Raw genomic sequence first — 16,517 nt, forward strand, 5'->3', positions numbered from 1 at the left:
TATTTTTCTTCTTCTCTTAGCCAATGTTTCACCACAAATTCATAAAATCATAGCCTAACCTCCTCTTGACTTTGGGCATTAATGTGGTCAAACTACCTGGAGTTTTTAAGGTCTGGTAACTCAGATAATAGCACCACCTCCCCAGGATTAAGAATGTTACTTCAAGGGACTTCAAGTGTCAAAATGCGATGGCTCTTCAAGTAGCAAAACTAATTGTATTTAAACAGTAACTTCATTTTATGTTTTCTGCCAGAGTCAGAAAATGAACCACCCAGTTCACTTACATAACTATCTGAAAATCAAAGGGAAACCGAAACAAATATTAGAATGAGCTTTTGAATTAACTTGAAGGATTTCTGGGCCGCACTGTGCACAGAGTTTCAAATGTCCACACATGGTATTCAGAACCCAAAGCAAACGCTCTGCAGGTACCGAGCTACATTCAGTTCTCCATGGGCAGCACACTCAGAAGCTGCAGGAGAAGTGACACAGACAGAATGAGTTTGATCAGCAACCTTAAAACAGACACTCTGGCATGTCCTCCGTGGGTGGCCCTGCTGCCCTAAGGAGCAAGACGCAAGTTTTCCAGAAGTGGGATAAAGCTTTCGGCAGCTTACTACACTGACTCTGATAAAGACAGGTAACTGCAATGGTTTTAACACTTGGAATTATGTCATCGTGGGCACTATAGATTTTCAGAGGATCTGTGGTTGATGCGTTGAATGATGCCTCAGATGATATCTCTTCCTCAAATGGTAAAGATTCTCCAAGACAGATGATGCACCAAGGAGAGAAAGGTACCATAGGCAAGTGAAAATACAAGTAGTTCTTGCTGGAAGCTGACAGCAACCTAACACTGATTTGCCTACTGAGGCTCAGATATTGTTTTGTTGAGCCTGAGGGAGAGCATCTGCTTAAAAATCATGAAAAACAAATAACCCAGAGAATGGGTTGCTTTGGCTCATGGGACTTTTGGCTATCTGAAAGGCCCTGATTTTTCAACACTTTTTTAAAAATTTCATTTATTTACTTTGGACAGAGGGGATGGGAGGAAGAAAAGAAGGGAGAGAAACATTGATGTCAGAGAGAAACATCAGTCCATTGCCTTTTGTATGTACCCCTACCAGGGATTGAACCCACAACCCAGGCATGTGCCTTGACTGGGAATTGAACCTGCAAACTTTTGCTTTGCAGGATGATGCCCAACCAGCTGAACTCCACCAGTCAAGGCTGATTTTTCAACACTTGTTGGAGTTCTTTCAAATTGGACAAGTCAGTTCCCCATCTTAGTGTGTATTTAGGAGTACAATGAGGGTAACTGAACTAGTGGACGGGAATTTGGCACAGACCCTTGAATTGTAAGGAACTTATGATTAATACTGACCCTTGGACATATACCAAAAGGCCATTTATTTATTAAACAAGTAATTATTTAATATCTACTGTCTGCCAAGCATGAAAGACTAATATGCCTGAGAGGAGAAGAAAAATGACAAAATGTTACATAAATAAACATTTAATTATAGACAGCTGTGTTCGATGCTATAAAAGTAGTGAGCCGCTGACAATTACAAGAGGCCCACCCTTTGCTGGCAGTTAAGGAAAGCTTACTTGGGAAGCTGATACTAAATTAAAACCAAACAGAAAAAAATAGCACTTATAATTATTGTTAAAAATAATTTTATATTGAATTTTTTAATACAGCATCAAAAAATACAATAACAAGATGGTTTTTCTATAGCCAAATGTTGCATCCAAATAGCATACTTCATAGTGAAAAATATTTGCAAATATTATAAATTGATTTGAGATTCTTTTCAAATATTTACTGGCCAGTATATACCTATTCATATCCTCCATTCATTTTCTTTAACTTTGCCTTTTTTTTATTGATTTAAGGGAATTCTCCTGTTATAGAAATAAACACTTTATTTATATGCTGCAAATCTCTGTTTCTGGTGTTACCCTTTTGATTATGCTCTTTTATCTTGTACAGAGATTTTAATATTAACATGGAAAAAAAGCAATCTGCTTTAAATTGTGTATTGTTTCTAGGTATCAAACCTATGGCCCGTGGGCTGCATGTGGTCCAGGATGCTATGAATGAAGCCCAACACAAAATTGTAAATTTACTTAAAACCTTTTTATCGCTCATCAGTTTTTGTTAGTGTTTGTATATTTAAATGTGTGGGCCAAGACAGCTCTCATCTTCCATTATGGCCCAGAGATGCCAAAAGTTTGGACACCCCTGTTAGATCTTAAGATATCATTGTTTACTATAAGGTTGTAAAAGTATTCTGTGTATTTTTAAATAAAATTTAGGGGTTTACTGTTCACATTTACTCCATATTTAATTTGTTTTTGAGCATGTATAAAGCATGTTTTTGAAAACTTTTTTCTGCCAGACAGTTAACCGATTGCCACAGCATCATTTTCTCAAAATATCACTCTTCCTCATTTATTTGAAATAGTTTCTTTGTCCTCCATCAAGTTTCAATAGGTATTTCTGGACTCTACTCTGTCCTCACTTCCCTTTATTTTCATCTGCTTATCTTATGATCAGTATATATTATCTTAATACTATAATTTTATAGCAAATAGTTCTATCTAGAAAGGTTGTTGCCCAACTTTATTTTTAGGAGAATTTTTACATATCTTTTTCTTCCATAAATTTTAGGGTCAACTTATTAGAATTTCGATTAGTTGTACTGAATTGGGGGACAGAAAAACCATCTTTACAGTACTGGCTATTTCAGTTCATGGATCTGGTGTATGTTTTCTTATTTTCAAGTTTTTCCAATTTTATTCTACTTTAAAAAGAAGCATTTAAAAATTAAAATTCAGTCATCTTCATTTTCAGTTATCTGAGGTTTGAAACAGGAAACACAAGGGCTCCTGAAGTGCTTGTCATTCTCCATGTGTTGGAAAGCAGTTAAGTTCCTTGTTCTGAAGTCTGCAGATTTAGGAGAAGAACCCTCTAGTAAAATCATGATTCATGGCAACTAAAAGGTTTTTTGAGCCATTCTTGAGGATTACAAACACCAATTTATCTCAGGAATTCCCTTTTACTGTGATCTTTGTCTGCTGAATCATGGAACAGTTTTCCCCCACTGCCTTTCTTATTTCTAAATTGGTTTTAGCCACAAAGAAAATTGCACATCTGCAGAAGGCAATGCTCAACTTCAGTCTGATTAAGTTCTATAGAGATTTGATTTCAGTTCAAAACCTCTGACAGCCAGTGCAGCAATGTTGAAAAAGAAAAAACGACAATGTAGCATAAGTTCACTAGTTTTATATATAGTCATTGTGGCTTTGAAATAATCTTCTCAAATTTACTTCTCAAGCTTCAAACATCTGGGTTTTTTCTGTTTTTCTAACTCTCTGTTAAACACAGTAATACATTTTACAGTATTTTCTAATAAATGCACAAAAGGAAAGCACCTTTTCTAAAACTCCAGTAGATGGCAGCATAGAGCTACTGTTCCCACAAAGATGTGCCTCAGAGTCTGCTGAGCAGAATCAAAGCTGATAAACAGTGAGTCCCTGATACAGAATGTGAGCTGAGCTGCAAGCCGAGACCAACCCAAGTGACAAATACAACATTTCCAAATTTTCTGTGCATCAGCCAATGGGCATTTAGAATGAAAACTAATTGCAAGTAACAAATAAATGGAAAACAATATGATTATTGCACACTGGCTGATTGATTCACTGGCATCATTTAGGAAGCAGTAAAAAAACATCTATAAATTTGAATGTTCTTTATTGGCTATTTATGGGAAAAGAAATGAAAAGGTTAAGTGCTTCATGCTCATAACTTTTCTATCAGGAGTGGTGTTTAAGTCAGTTAAATGTTGGTTGAGGACAGGGGCCCAGCCCTCGCAGGTCCGCAAGTCTCAGAGGACACGGACTCACCAGTTTATAGTGCTGGAGGGTGGAATCTCAGCCCACTTCCTCCAAATAACAAGAGCCCTGGAGTCTGCTTTCCAGGAGACCTAAGGTGACTTCCAGCTTGTTCCTTAATGACCATCTTTCCTGACTTTCAATTACATCACTTGTAAAATTGTAAGAATAGATCCTTCTCTGCTTCCTTCCCTGTGGTGGGTACTGGAGGAAGCTAAAGGCACAGTACTAGGTATCCAGGATACAATGGTGGACTCTACGGCCACCAACAAAGGCTTGAACCCAGCTCCACACTGTTAGCCATTCAAATTTGAGCAAATTATTCAAGCTTTCTAAGCCTCAATGATCTACACCACTGTATAGGTCTAGTTTATGAGACTAGAATATATTTAGTTTGTTTTATCTGCTCAGTAAATTTCAGCAATTATTAGAAACATAAATTTTGCTCTGGTTTTGCCCTAACCACTTATATGGACTTAGGTAAATCATACAGCCTCTCAAAGTCTCGGCTTCCTCATCTCTAAATAAAAGTTGGATTTCAACCACATTTGATTCAAATATCTAATATATATATTATATATATATATATATATATATATATATAATATATATATAAACCCAGCTATCCCAATTCTGGAAATATATCCAAAGAAACCTAAAACACTAATTTGAAAGAACATAAGCCACCCTATGTTCACTGCAGCATTATTTGCAATCACCAGTATATGGAAGCAACCTAAGTGTCCATCAGTAGATGAGTGGTTAACACAGTTATGGGACATTTACACAAAGGAATTCTACTCCTGTTAAAAACAAAAAGACAAAGAAGAAAATCTTACCCTTTGTGACAGTATGGATGAACCTGGAGAATATTATGCTAAGTGAAATAAGCCAGTCAGAGAAATACAAATACCATATGATTTCACTCATATGTGGAGTCTCGTGAAGAAACTGAACTAACAAGGAAAATGAGGACGGGTTCATAGATAGAGAGCAGGATGACAGCTAATGGGAGGAGAAGGGAGGATTCAGCAAAAAGGACAAAGGACTCATGGACATGGACTACAGTGTGGTGACTGTTGGGGGAGGGTAGATAAGGAGACTAAATGGTAATGGGAAAAACTGCAAAAAAGATTAAATAAAGTGTATTGTAAAAATATATGTAATGTATTTACAAATTGCAAAGCACCATATAAATGAGAAGTATCTTCTCTAAGTGGAAATCTGGAGGAATTAGATGAACTTGGCTGACAGATATTTTCATGAAAGTGGCCAGGTGTGGCGACTGAGTTACAAAAGCTTATGCTCATGGTCTGTAAGCACAGCTGAGGTAATCAGAATATAATCATGTTAAACATGATGGATGTTAAGCAGGAGACAGAGGCAACATAGCCAGGCCAGGAACACTGGCCGAGGCTGGCTGTAGATGCTTCATGAGAGGAAAAAACCTCAGGTCCAGCCACTGTTTGACATCCACACTCACAGGAGACTTTACCACAATTCCATGAATGTCAAGCTCTGGGTCATTCTTTGCCTGCCTGCGTGGTCTGCTGATACAGATCAGTAGCATTCATCCTTCCCAGAAAAAAAAAGACAACCCTACAAGTTTACCATAAGTTTCTGAAACTCAAGTATTCCTCAAAGAGAAAAGGGCTTCTTATCAGCAGACGTGACAAACGTGGACAAGGTTTGTATTTAGCTGGATGATTTTTTACCGTTGCTTATCAAGAGATCAGAACCTGAGGAAACATCATGCATACCTTGAATGGAGTGGGGACTTCAGACTCAGAGCAGGCTGGTGAAATGTCCTGTGAGGAGCCATGAGACCGGGGAGAAGCAGGCACCTGGTGGATGTGAACAGATATCACCCAGGTTGGAAGAGAAAATTAGAAATTCACCAACACTGGTCAGAGCTCTAAAGTTTAGTCTCTCTGCACCAATTGTCCAAGAATTCAGTGATGATGTACACAGAAGCTGTGAAGTCCTGATAAAATTGACCATCGTGGTTAAGCCTCAGCCAAGAGCAAATTATATTTTTAAGATATGCCAAAATAAAACCAGAAGGCTTCTTGGTGAATGTAGCAAATTGGAGCTAGCAAGGCATATGGAGATGGTCTAGGCCAAGAGCTCTGGGAAGAGGACCATCTTGTCCAGGGTCTGCAGACACCTCCAGGCCCCCTAGAATTCTTCCTGAGGGACAGTTGACCTCAGCATGGTCCTCCATGGTCAGCAAGCACACAGGAAGGATGCGCCAGGGAAAGATTTCCCCTGCTTTCACTGCTGTGCCAGCAACAGCCTAGAGGTGCTTCATTAATGCACAGCTTCTTGCTCCTGCCCACCCTTTTCTCTGATGATGTTAATGTGGTTTCCTGCATGCAATCTCTGATAAATGATAGTCACAGTTTAGGAGCACTTATGAAACTCTTTATGTGTATTAACTTAATCCCCAAAACAACCCTATGAAGGTTAAAAACTCCATTTTATTCACAAGGAAAATGAGACACATAATTTAAATAACCCAATAGATGATATTTAGTAAACAGTATACAAAGGTATGATTAATTCTGGAACCCAAGTTTTTAACTACACAAAGAAGCAGTAAGCAGCAAAGCTGCCCTTATAAATAAATAAGGGTAGGAGTAGAAGTAAAATGTACTTTAAAATGCCTTCTGCCCTGGCTGGTGTAGCTCAGTGGATTGAGCGTGGGCTGCGAACCAAAGTGTTGCAGGTTCAATTCCCAGTCATGCCACATACCTGGGTTGCATGGCATAGCCCCCAGCAACCACACATTGATGTTTCTCTCTCTCTCTTTCTCCCCCTTTCCCTTTCTAAAAATAAATAGATAAAATCTTAAAAAAAAGTTATACATTTAAAAAAAATGCCTTCCTCCATTCCCACCAATAATTCTGTGTATGTTATCCTCTGAAATTGCAGTATTATCCATCCAATGTAGATTGAATAAATTAACAAGCAAGATTACTCATATATTAAAAACTGTGAATATTGGTGTACATGGTGTACAGTCAAAATGAAAACAGGAGTTTAATATGTGGAGTCAATATTTTACTTATAACCTTCTGTTTAATTATAAGATGACCAAAAGATAGGAGTGTAACAGTAATTCCCTATATTAATCGTTTTATATGCACACTTTTAAAGAACAATGTATATAGTTTTTCATTGTTATGCTGTTTTTCTAATTATATTTATTACACTATAATGTTGCCCTTTAAATTAAATAATAAGGACTTCAGAGTTGCATTTTTGATGTTTTATTTATTTCATTATTTTGATAATTAATTTTTAGTTTATTTTGCAAAATTGCTCACCCCTAATGGATCAGGGATGGAAAAGGCTGGTACCTCACCAGAGATAATTAGAGAAACACTGGTGTTAGATCTACAAAGGGAGTCAAACTAAGAATTTCCCCGCAACAGGGTCTCATGGATCTGTCACCTAAGGTAAATTAATTGGCATACAAACAAAACCAAAATAATTGTCTTTTAACCTAAACAGATCTCAAGGTCATTTCCTAGCCCAAAATGGCTAGTGTATTCCAGCTATCATCTGTATCCTAAGCAGCACCAGTAAAGAAGAGACAAAGAAAGGCTTGCCTCCCAGCCTTTACAGAGACACCCAGATGTCTCACACAAAGTTTCTATGCATGAGTCTTTGGACAGAATTTAGGCAAATGTCCAGTTACAACAAAAGGAGGCTTTTGCTTATTTTTTAGGTTTGGAAACACTAATTCCTGAATAATGTGGGGTTCTGTTACTAAGAAGGGAGGGGGAAATAGATATTGGGATAGGAAACTAGTAATCTTTCCCACATTATGTGAGGTACAAATTACACATTACTAAATAAAATTAACATGCAATCTAAAAACCATGAGAGAAGTACAAATAAAATGCTAAGGAAGTCTGAGCAAAAAAAGAGTTTCTTTGGAAAGAAATCTCACAGGACAATCTGATCATAAATTCCTCACCGGGCAGGTCAGGTGGGTAGTCATGCCCCAGGCCTGCAACTTCTTTAGTGGAATGTTTTAAGCCAGTTTTGTCCTTTGTTCTTGTGCACCTAAGTTAACACACCTTTGAAATAAGTGTAACCACCTACAAGAAAAAACATAATCTTGTTAGCTCTCCTTAGTCCCCACCATGTTTTTATTCCCATCTGCATGCAATCTTCCTTAATTTCAACTGTATAAAAAAACCCTGCAAAAGTGTTATTTTTCTGAAGCATTTGTTACCAGTTTGCAATTGTTATCAGTTTGTCTCAAATAAACTCTTATAATCTCAATTCTTCACAGGTGTGGACATTTCTTATGTTGACAGGGAGACTATTCCTTCTAATGGGAAACCCTCATCACAAAGGAACAGGAAATAACACCTGATGAACACCACTGTATACCAAGCACTATGTGGGGCAAATTACACACCATTATCTCATTCTTTCCCATAGCAATCCTCCCCAGCTAGGAAAGTTAATGATTTCAAAATTACACAGTTGATAAGTGGTAGAATCCTGACCGTGAAAGAAGTGATAAAAACCTTCTTGCCCAAGGGAGTGCATAAGATGAGTAAAGAGGAAATTGCAGGACCTGTGTATCAGTGGCAGTTCAGTTTCACTGGAACACAGATATCCTGAAGAGGGAATAAGAGTTAGCCTGAGGTTGAATCATGCGCAGGATGGCATGAACCAGCCTCAAGAATTAGAAGCTTAGCCTGCCCCATGATAGGATTGTGAAAAATATCTCAGACCTAGGAGAAAGCCTGGGAGAATAGGAGGATTGGGAGTGGGGAGTGATCATTTCTAAAAATAGAGAGTTGAGGGGAATGAGAGTAACTCAAGACTATGTTATTCAACACAGTTAGGATCACTACTTAGTCACATTTTAAAAGTGGTCATAATAGGAAATTATATAATGTGATACATATATGCATTAAACATTTGTCTCCATATGTATAAAAGTAAATAGATGCATTATCTTTTGAAATAAAGACAAAGAATGGTTAGAATTCTTTTTGCAAAAGCTACCTCCTAATGCATTGTCTATAATTTAAAGGTTTTTCATAGATGCTAAGAACATTGTGAAGCAAATTGAATACAGAATCCTGTGTGTTTTTATTATTCCTCCAAAACTTTTAGATGTGACTTGATACCTTGTTTTGACAACTTGGATTTATTCCAAAACATTAAAGTGCTTTTTTGAACTCTATTTTATACTTATGTTTCATCAACTACTTGGTATCTTATTTTGTTATATAATTACAAGTACAAGCACCTATGCAAAGTTACAGTATTCCTACTTACCAAAACTTAATTCATAGATTGCTTCTTCACCACCCTTAAAAAAATATGTTCCATCCTCTTTCTATCTTACATTGTGGTACATTATATACTTGTCTCCATTCATAGAACAGTGAGCTAGAGGACCTCAGAGATCATGAACTTAAGCACCTACATCCTGTAGATTGATGCTGTTCATGGAAATATAATGTAAATTTAAATTTTCTACTTGTCATATTAAAAAGTTAAAAAGAGACACATGAAATTAATTTTTAAATATACCCATAGCCAAAATGTTATCATTCAACAAATAAGCAATATAAAAACATTTATTAATAAAATACTTTATATTTTTGGTACTAAGTCTTTGAAACCCAAAGTGTATTTTACATTTATAACACTTCTCAGTTTAAACTACCACATTTCAAGTGTTCACTGGCCACACGTGACCAGTGTTTACTGTATTGGATTTGGCAACTTTGGGTGACTTGAGATGATATATCTCTGGTTCAGGACATTTAAATGACTTGGTCCAGGTCATTTAACCATGATTAGCCTTAGCTTAGCACCCACTTCCTGGCCCCAACACCATGAGTACTAAATAGTGCTAATGTACCTTGCCAAACTTAACAGGAGTCTTACAGATCTAATGACTGACCTAATACCGCATTTTTCTAACTATAAAATATAATCTTATTATAGAGAATGTTTATTAATTTTTTTAATCCTCACCCCCAAAATATGTGTTTTTTTTAAAAGTTGATTTTAGAGAGAGACAGACAGGGGAGGTGCAGAGAGAGGGAGAGAAATGTAAGAGAAAAACATCAGTCAGTTGCCTCCCATATGCACTAGACCAGACCAGGCCAAACCAGCAATCTAAGTGTGTGCCCTGACCAGGAATGGAACTGAAACCTTTTGGTGCACAGGATGATGCTCCAACCAACTGAGCCACCTGGCTGGGGCTTATTGTAGAGAATATTTTTAAAAACCTAGAAACATATGTAGAAAATAAAAATCACTCCTGAGAATGGGATTGCAAATATTAAAAAAATATTAAAATACTAAAAAACTATGAACAGTATCATATCCATTAAAAATAATTAAATATTCTAAATATTGTTTTGAGGTTTACTCCTATTCTAGTCTCTGACATTTGTTTTTGTGTTCTTAAAGCTTTCTTCTTTTTTATTACACATTATTCTCTTTCTCTGTGTGTTTAAAATGTTGTATAATTTTTAATCCTACTATCAAAAGAGCAGCAGCTGTCCAAAATATCAGTTTAGTAGCCTGGGGGTGGAAAGGCACAGCTGTGATCTGGCATCATTGGATATTTAAATACTTCTAATGATCCACAAGTAAGCCTACCGGAGTCTTCCGGCTGTTAAGAAAGGTTCACGCCAGGTTTATGATCCTATCTATCCCAGATCAACTTATTCTTAGAGTAAATTTTTTTTCAATTAAATAAAATACCCTTCTTCAGGACATAGTCTGAAATGTGTCACTGTGGCATTTTGTATTTTAAACATATCATTTTTATTATATTTAGTGTTACATGACAACCCAACCAAGGTTCAAATATAATAGAAAGTCAGAATGTTCTACATAAGTATCAACTTCTGCAACTCTCACATAAAGAGCCACTTTGTGCACACAAATAAAGTTATGATTTAAACATAAAAACAAAACAAGGATGCAAGATAAAGAGGAGACAGGGTTTTGCTGTTAAAATAAATCTAACAATCAACAGGCAAACCACCCCCTGGACTATGTATGGTTTAGCACACAGTACCAAATTCACTCACAGCCAACCACTCGGCACAGTTTTTCATGTTTGGCTTCACATGTCTCAGTCTGTTCTTGCACACATTTGACCTGGTTTTGCTAGTGCATTTAAAGGCAGTCTGTTCTGACTAGGACTCCCAGCTGGGCAGGAAGATTTCCTGGCATCAGCCCATGCAAAACAGGCAGCATCTCTCCAGCACTGCTCACACACTTTCACAATGGTTTTACAACGTAAATGCAGGCAGGAGAAGCCTTAGCAGGAGAACTCTCCTGTGTGTGTGGTGGCTTCTGGAGTTTGAGGGGGATGGTGTTGTTTAGAGCAGTTTCAAGGGGAAATTTTTGTCACTCAGTGCCCTTAGCTGGAAGCATGAGCCTGGCACTCAAAAGCCCTCTGACGTTTACCCCCAAAACCCACCAGTCTTCCCTCTTCATAAATATTAATATACCATATTTTGCCATGTATAATGCATACCCGCGTTTTTGGCCCAAACTTTCAGGGGAAAAAATCCTTCTTATTAATTTTTAATTTAATTATTCATGTATTTATATTTAAATACCTGTTTTTTTTGTATTATAATGGAATTTTAACAATTATTTTTCAACATATTAGGGCACAAGAAATTTTATGTAACAAATAATTACAAAACACAAGAGCAGATACAAGTTATTTTAGACACTACTCATGTATATATAATGTACATCCTTATTTTTCCCTTGAAAATTTGGGTTAAAAGGTACACATTATACACAGCAAAATACAGTAAACCTTTTTTGGTCAAATTGATTTATTTAACATTACATCAATAAATGATATTTTCTTACTGTTGCACCATTGTTCATGCATGAAATGCCCTTCTGCCATCTGCTGTGGCTCTTTACATTCCAGTTGCTCTTGAAGTTGCCACTTACGTGAAGCCACCCTGTGTTTCCTTAGCTTGTTTGCCCAACCTGCATTTCCAAAGCACTGACTGATAGGAGGTCACACATAATTAGTGTTTTATGAATTCTCACCTGTATTATTATCCAAATGTATCGACTGAACATCTACCAAGAGCCTGGCTTTGCGCCTGGTGCTGGAGATATAATGGTGAGCAAACCAAAGTAGGACTCCACCCACCATCATGGGGTTACTGACTACAGTGAGAGATTCACTTCAACCTGATTGAACTGAAGTTTCTTCCCTCTGTAGGTTTAGATGTGCCTCTTATTTTATACTTACTGTAGATTATATTTTTATTTTTGGTACATATGTCTATTCTGCCTACATAGGTTTAAAATCTTTGTTTAAAAAAAGAAGATAAGAAACTCACATTGAGTATTGCTGCAGTCCATGTACTGTGACATACCACTTACATATGTTACCTCTAATCCTCACAACAGCCCTGTCATTCTAGCATTGTTCCACCTGCTCTGGACCTGAGGGATATGAGATTCCAGAGAACCAACAAGAACATGCACTCCTTCAGTATTTACTGAATAAATGATTGACTGAGTGATTGGAAATCAGATGTAGTTATATTCTGGCAACTCATAAGTATACCAGCATGGAAATTAAAAAATACATATTGGTTTAAAAATCTTTAAAACTAGCTATAAGAGCAAACAACAAATAATCAGAACAGATGGTTGTTTCCTTTTCTCCCCACGATATTTTTAGCTTAATTTTTCCTATTTTATTACTTTCTCCACTCTTTAATACATAAACACACACTTTTATTCTTTCTTAATGTATTTTTCCAGGGTGATTTTAAGTCCACTGGTTGCCTGCAGTAACTCAGGAACATACAGTATATTTTGAGAGAGCCCTTGAATCCATTAGAATATGTTCAATGGAGATGGCTGGGATGTGCCCTTCAAAACATGCTCCGCATGCCACGTGATAGTGCAAAGTTGTGTAATGGGATCTACTCTTTTATCTTCAAATTAGACTTTAGGGACCACTCAAAAATGAGGAGAAATCTTACCTTAAAACCTGGCCTCTGTTCTTCCCTTTGTGCTGGCTTTTGATTTAGTATAAGCCACCTATTAACACTAAAAAGAAGAATCCTGAAGGCTCTGTTGGGCTTCAAGCATAACAAATTCAGAAGAAAAACATCCAATTTACAATGTAAAGTAGAGATATATGTTTTTGTTTGTTTGGGTGCTATCTTATATTGTTTGTTATGGAATTTCAGACCTGAAAATTTATCATTAACAAGCTGATTTTAGTAATAAGTGCTACCCTAGAGTTGATTTTAACTGGTGTGCCACAGAATTTTAGTAGTTTATGTGCATCATGAGATGGAAAAGGTTGAAAACAGCTATCCTAGAGCACAGTGACAAGGTGGAAACTCACCAGATTTAAGTCACAGTAGGAGGTTTGAATTGATGAGAGGCTGAAAACAGAGTGTGAGGATGGAGAATATAATATTCTATTTTCTCCCTTTCTTTCTAAGTAGAAAAACAATCGTTTAAATCAGATACAAATGATGACAAAGGAGGAAGAGGAGAGAAGGTATACCAAAGTGAAGAAAATGGTAGAAAAAGACTTGCCATCTATAAAATGGGATAATAACCTCAGAACCACCGTATTGCAAAACTCCAAAGGATACCTACCACCATTCACACCAGAACCAGCCACACACTATGGATCCAAGCTACCCTATAGAATTAAGTATATGGCATAGTGTCTGGCATATAGTTAATGTGCAAACAACTTCTGGTTATTTTATCTTCCCAATTTTTTTTCTCTGCTGCCTGGTTGCATAGTGACCAGTTGCCCCTTTTATCCACCAATTTCCTCAGCAATATATTTGTTACTGAAGCCATAATTCAGCATACTTTCTTCCCTAAGCCTAGACCACTGGAAATTTCTGACAGAAAATCCTAATTTTTAGCTCAGATTATCTTCTTTACTGGAGCTCTGACAACTGCTCATCAATGGAGTTAGAACAATCATCCTCCTAGACCTGTACTGTCCAATATGGAAGCCCCTGGTGACATTCAACTACTGAGCACTTGAAATAGGTAAATCCAAATTAGGATGTGCTGGAACACACACACTGGATTGACAAGATTCAGTGTGAAAGATGGAAGTAAAATAATTTCATTAATAATTTTTCATAGTGATAATTCTTAAAATGATAATATTTATGATATATTGGATTGAATAAAATTAATACATTATTAAAATTAATTTTGCCTGTGTCTTCTTGCTTTTTTAATGTACATACTGGAAAAGTTTATTTTATTTGTTTAGAGATAGGGGAAGGGAGGAGAAAGAGAGGAAAAGAAACATCAATCAGTTGCCTCTCCTACATGCCCTGTCCAGGGACCAAACCTATAACATGGGCATGTGCCCTGACTGGGAATCAAACCAGCGACATTTTGTTTTGTGGGATGACACCCAACCTATTGAGCCACACAGTTCAGGGTCCTAATTGAAAATTTTAAATTGTATATGTTATCACATTATGTTTCTATTGGACACCATTGACTTAGACCTTTTTTTCCCAAACATACTATATCAACACTTGGAGTTATTTACTAAATGTATTTGTATCCTTTCTCTCTCTCCATTCCCACCATGAATTGAGCTCTACATTTTTGTTCTATTAACAAGGATGTTCCTAGTGCTGCCTTCACTTGTCGCGATCACTGGCCGGCAGTGACTGCGAAATGCTGCAGATGGCTCATCAACACTCAAGAAAAGCATACACAGAGACAACCAGGTCCTGTGGGGAAGTAGGAACAAAATGGCCACTCTCTCTGGTGGGGAGAGCATGTGCTGTTCCCCCCCCTCCCCCCCGCCAGAGAGGCTTTTTATTGGTTTCATTTGCATAAGAATTCAGGTAAAGATCATTACTCATTGCCAGGAAGTAAGGATCAAACAATAGGTAACAAGGAAGTCTGAGGGCCTATTTTGAGTCAGGGTCCAAGAGCTGTAAAACTTTAAAAAACAAACTTACTTCTTCCTTGGACCCTTATCATTCAGCTGAAAGCATTTTAAACAAAGCAAGTTTCACAGGATTTTACATATCCTTGCTTAGGCCTGATCACCCGGGGAACCCGCCCTTTTCAGCACAGAGCTGCACCACCCTGTCATTGTTTCAGGCTTAGGTGGAGCAAGGGAACTAAGGCAACCAAGAGATAAGGAGATTTTCTCTCAGACGACGAGGACTCAGGCTATGTCAAAGCCGAGGAGTGAGGGTCCATCACCCCCTTTTGCTGTAGCCCCCAAAGTCCTTCCTTGGGGGCCTCCTACGTGATCGTGCCTGTCTGAGATAGTTCCCCCCTTGGGGAATCTTACCCATCATTGGCTACCCGACCAAGCATTGGGGTTCAGTTATGAATGAAGCAGCAGAAGCAGTGCTCCTGCCAAGGAGATAAGCTTTCATCTTGCTGGCTTACAGTCCAAGGCCACTCCCTCAGCCTTAGCCTTGGTGGGGGTTACAGCTTCTGATACCAGGCAGGGCAGTCCCCAACATTCACTCAGCTCTCAGGGCTGCTGTAAGCCTTGACGGAGCTCTTCTGTCTGGTGCCCAGCAGAATCACTCACATTCAAGCTTTTCAGAATACCCAGGGGCAGAGCCCGGGCTCCTGAAGTTTTCCCACCCTCCACAGATAATTCGGAGGTGCAGCCAGTTACAAATTACTGCTTCAAGTCCAAATTCCCACAGGTTGATGTTTGAGCAAAATCTAACTATGACATAGTTGCTCAGTAGAAAAAATATATAATAATCAACCATTTCTGTGTTGCTCCTTTACAAGCAATGGAAAAAAGAGCATGTTTAACACTGGAGGAGCCCTTGCCCCATGGGTGGCAAAACGATAAAAGTAACAACACAAATCAAGCCTACTTCCTTATGTCTTCAGGCCAAGATTTATGAAACTCAGAATTATCTTGTTATTTTAGATTTTTTTAAGGGAAGGCAATAATTTAAATATCAAGATGGTGCATAAATTGAAGACTGTAAGTAGCTTATAACATTGCAAGTAATGGTTTTTTTCTCATCTTAAATACTGATTTTTTTTGTTTGTTTTCCTTTTAGCAGATGTCTTTTTTCCCCCATTACATATCCCAGTGAGTTGCTCATTGATTTTTCACTGGTGACTACACAGGATGATTTGGAACAAGTCTTGTAAAGCTGGAAATCAGCTAAAAACTTATTGATTTAAGATATTTGTTTGATTTCCTAAGCCTAGTACTTTATAACAGCAGCTGTTTGTAGGGTGTCCATCATGAACTTGCAAGACAGGGGACACTTATAAACTATTTGCGCCCCAATGTCACAGCTAAAGAAACTCTCAGCATTTAAGAATCTCTCTCCTGAGCAGAAAAAGTAAAGATGAGCCCACACACAAAATCCAAAATAAGAAAATCAACAGAGTTGGGAACATAGTAGGTGCTCATGTAATATCTGGTGAATGTTGAATTAATTCGTAAATAAGTTAATTACTTCTGACAAAATGCTGACAGATATTATTATAAGCTTGAAACTTGACTATCAATAAAACCAAGAGAAAATAATTTGAATGAATTTTTATAATCATTTATATTTAATTAA

The sequence above is a fragment of the Phyllostomus discolor genome, chromosome 4 (genome assembly GCF_004126475.2).
Source record: "Phyllostomus discolor isolate MPI-MPIP mPhyDis1 chromosome 4, mPhyDis1.pri.v3, whole genome shotgun sequence".
Lineage (NCBI taxonomy): Eukaryota > Metazoa > Chordata > Mammalia > Chiroptera > Phyllostomidae > Phyllostomus > Phyllostomus discolor.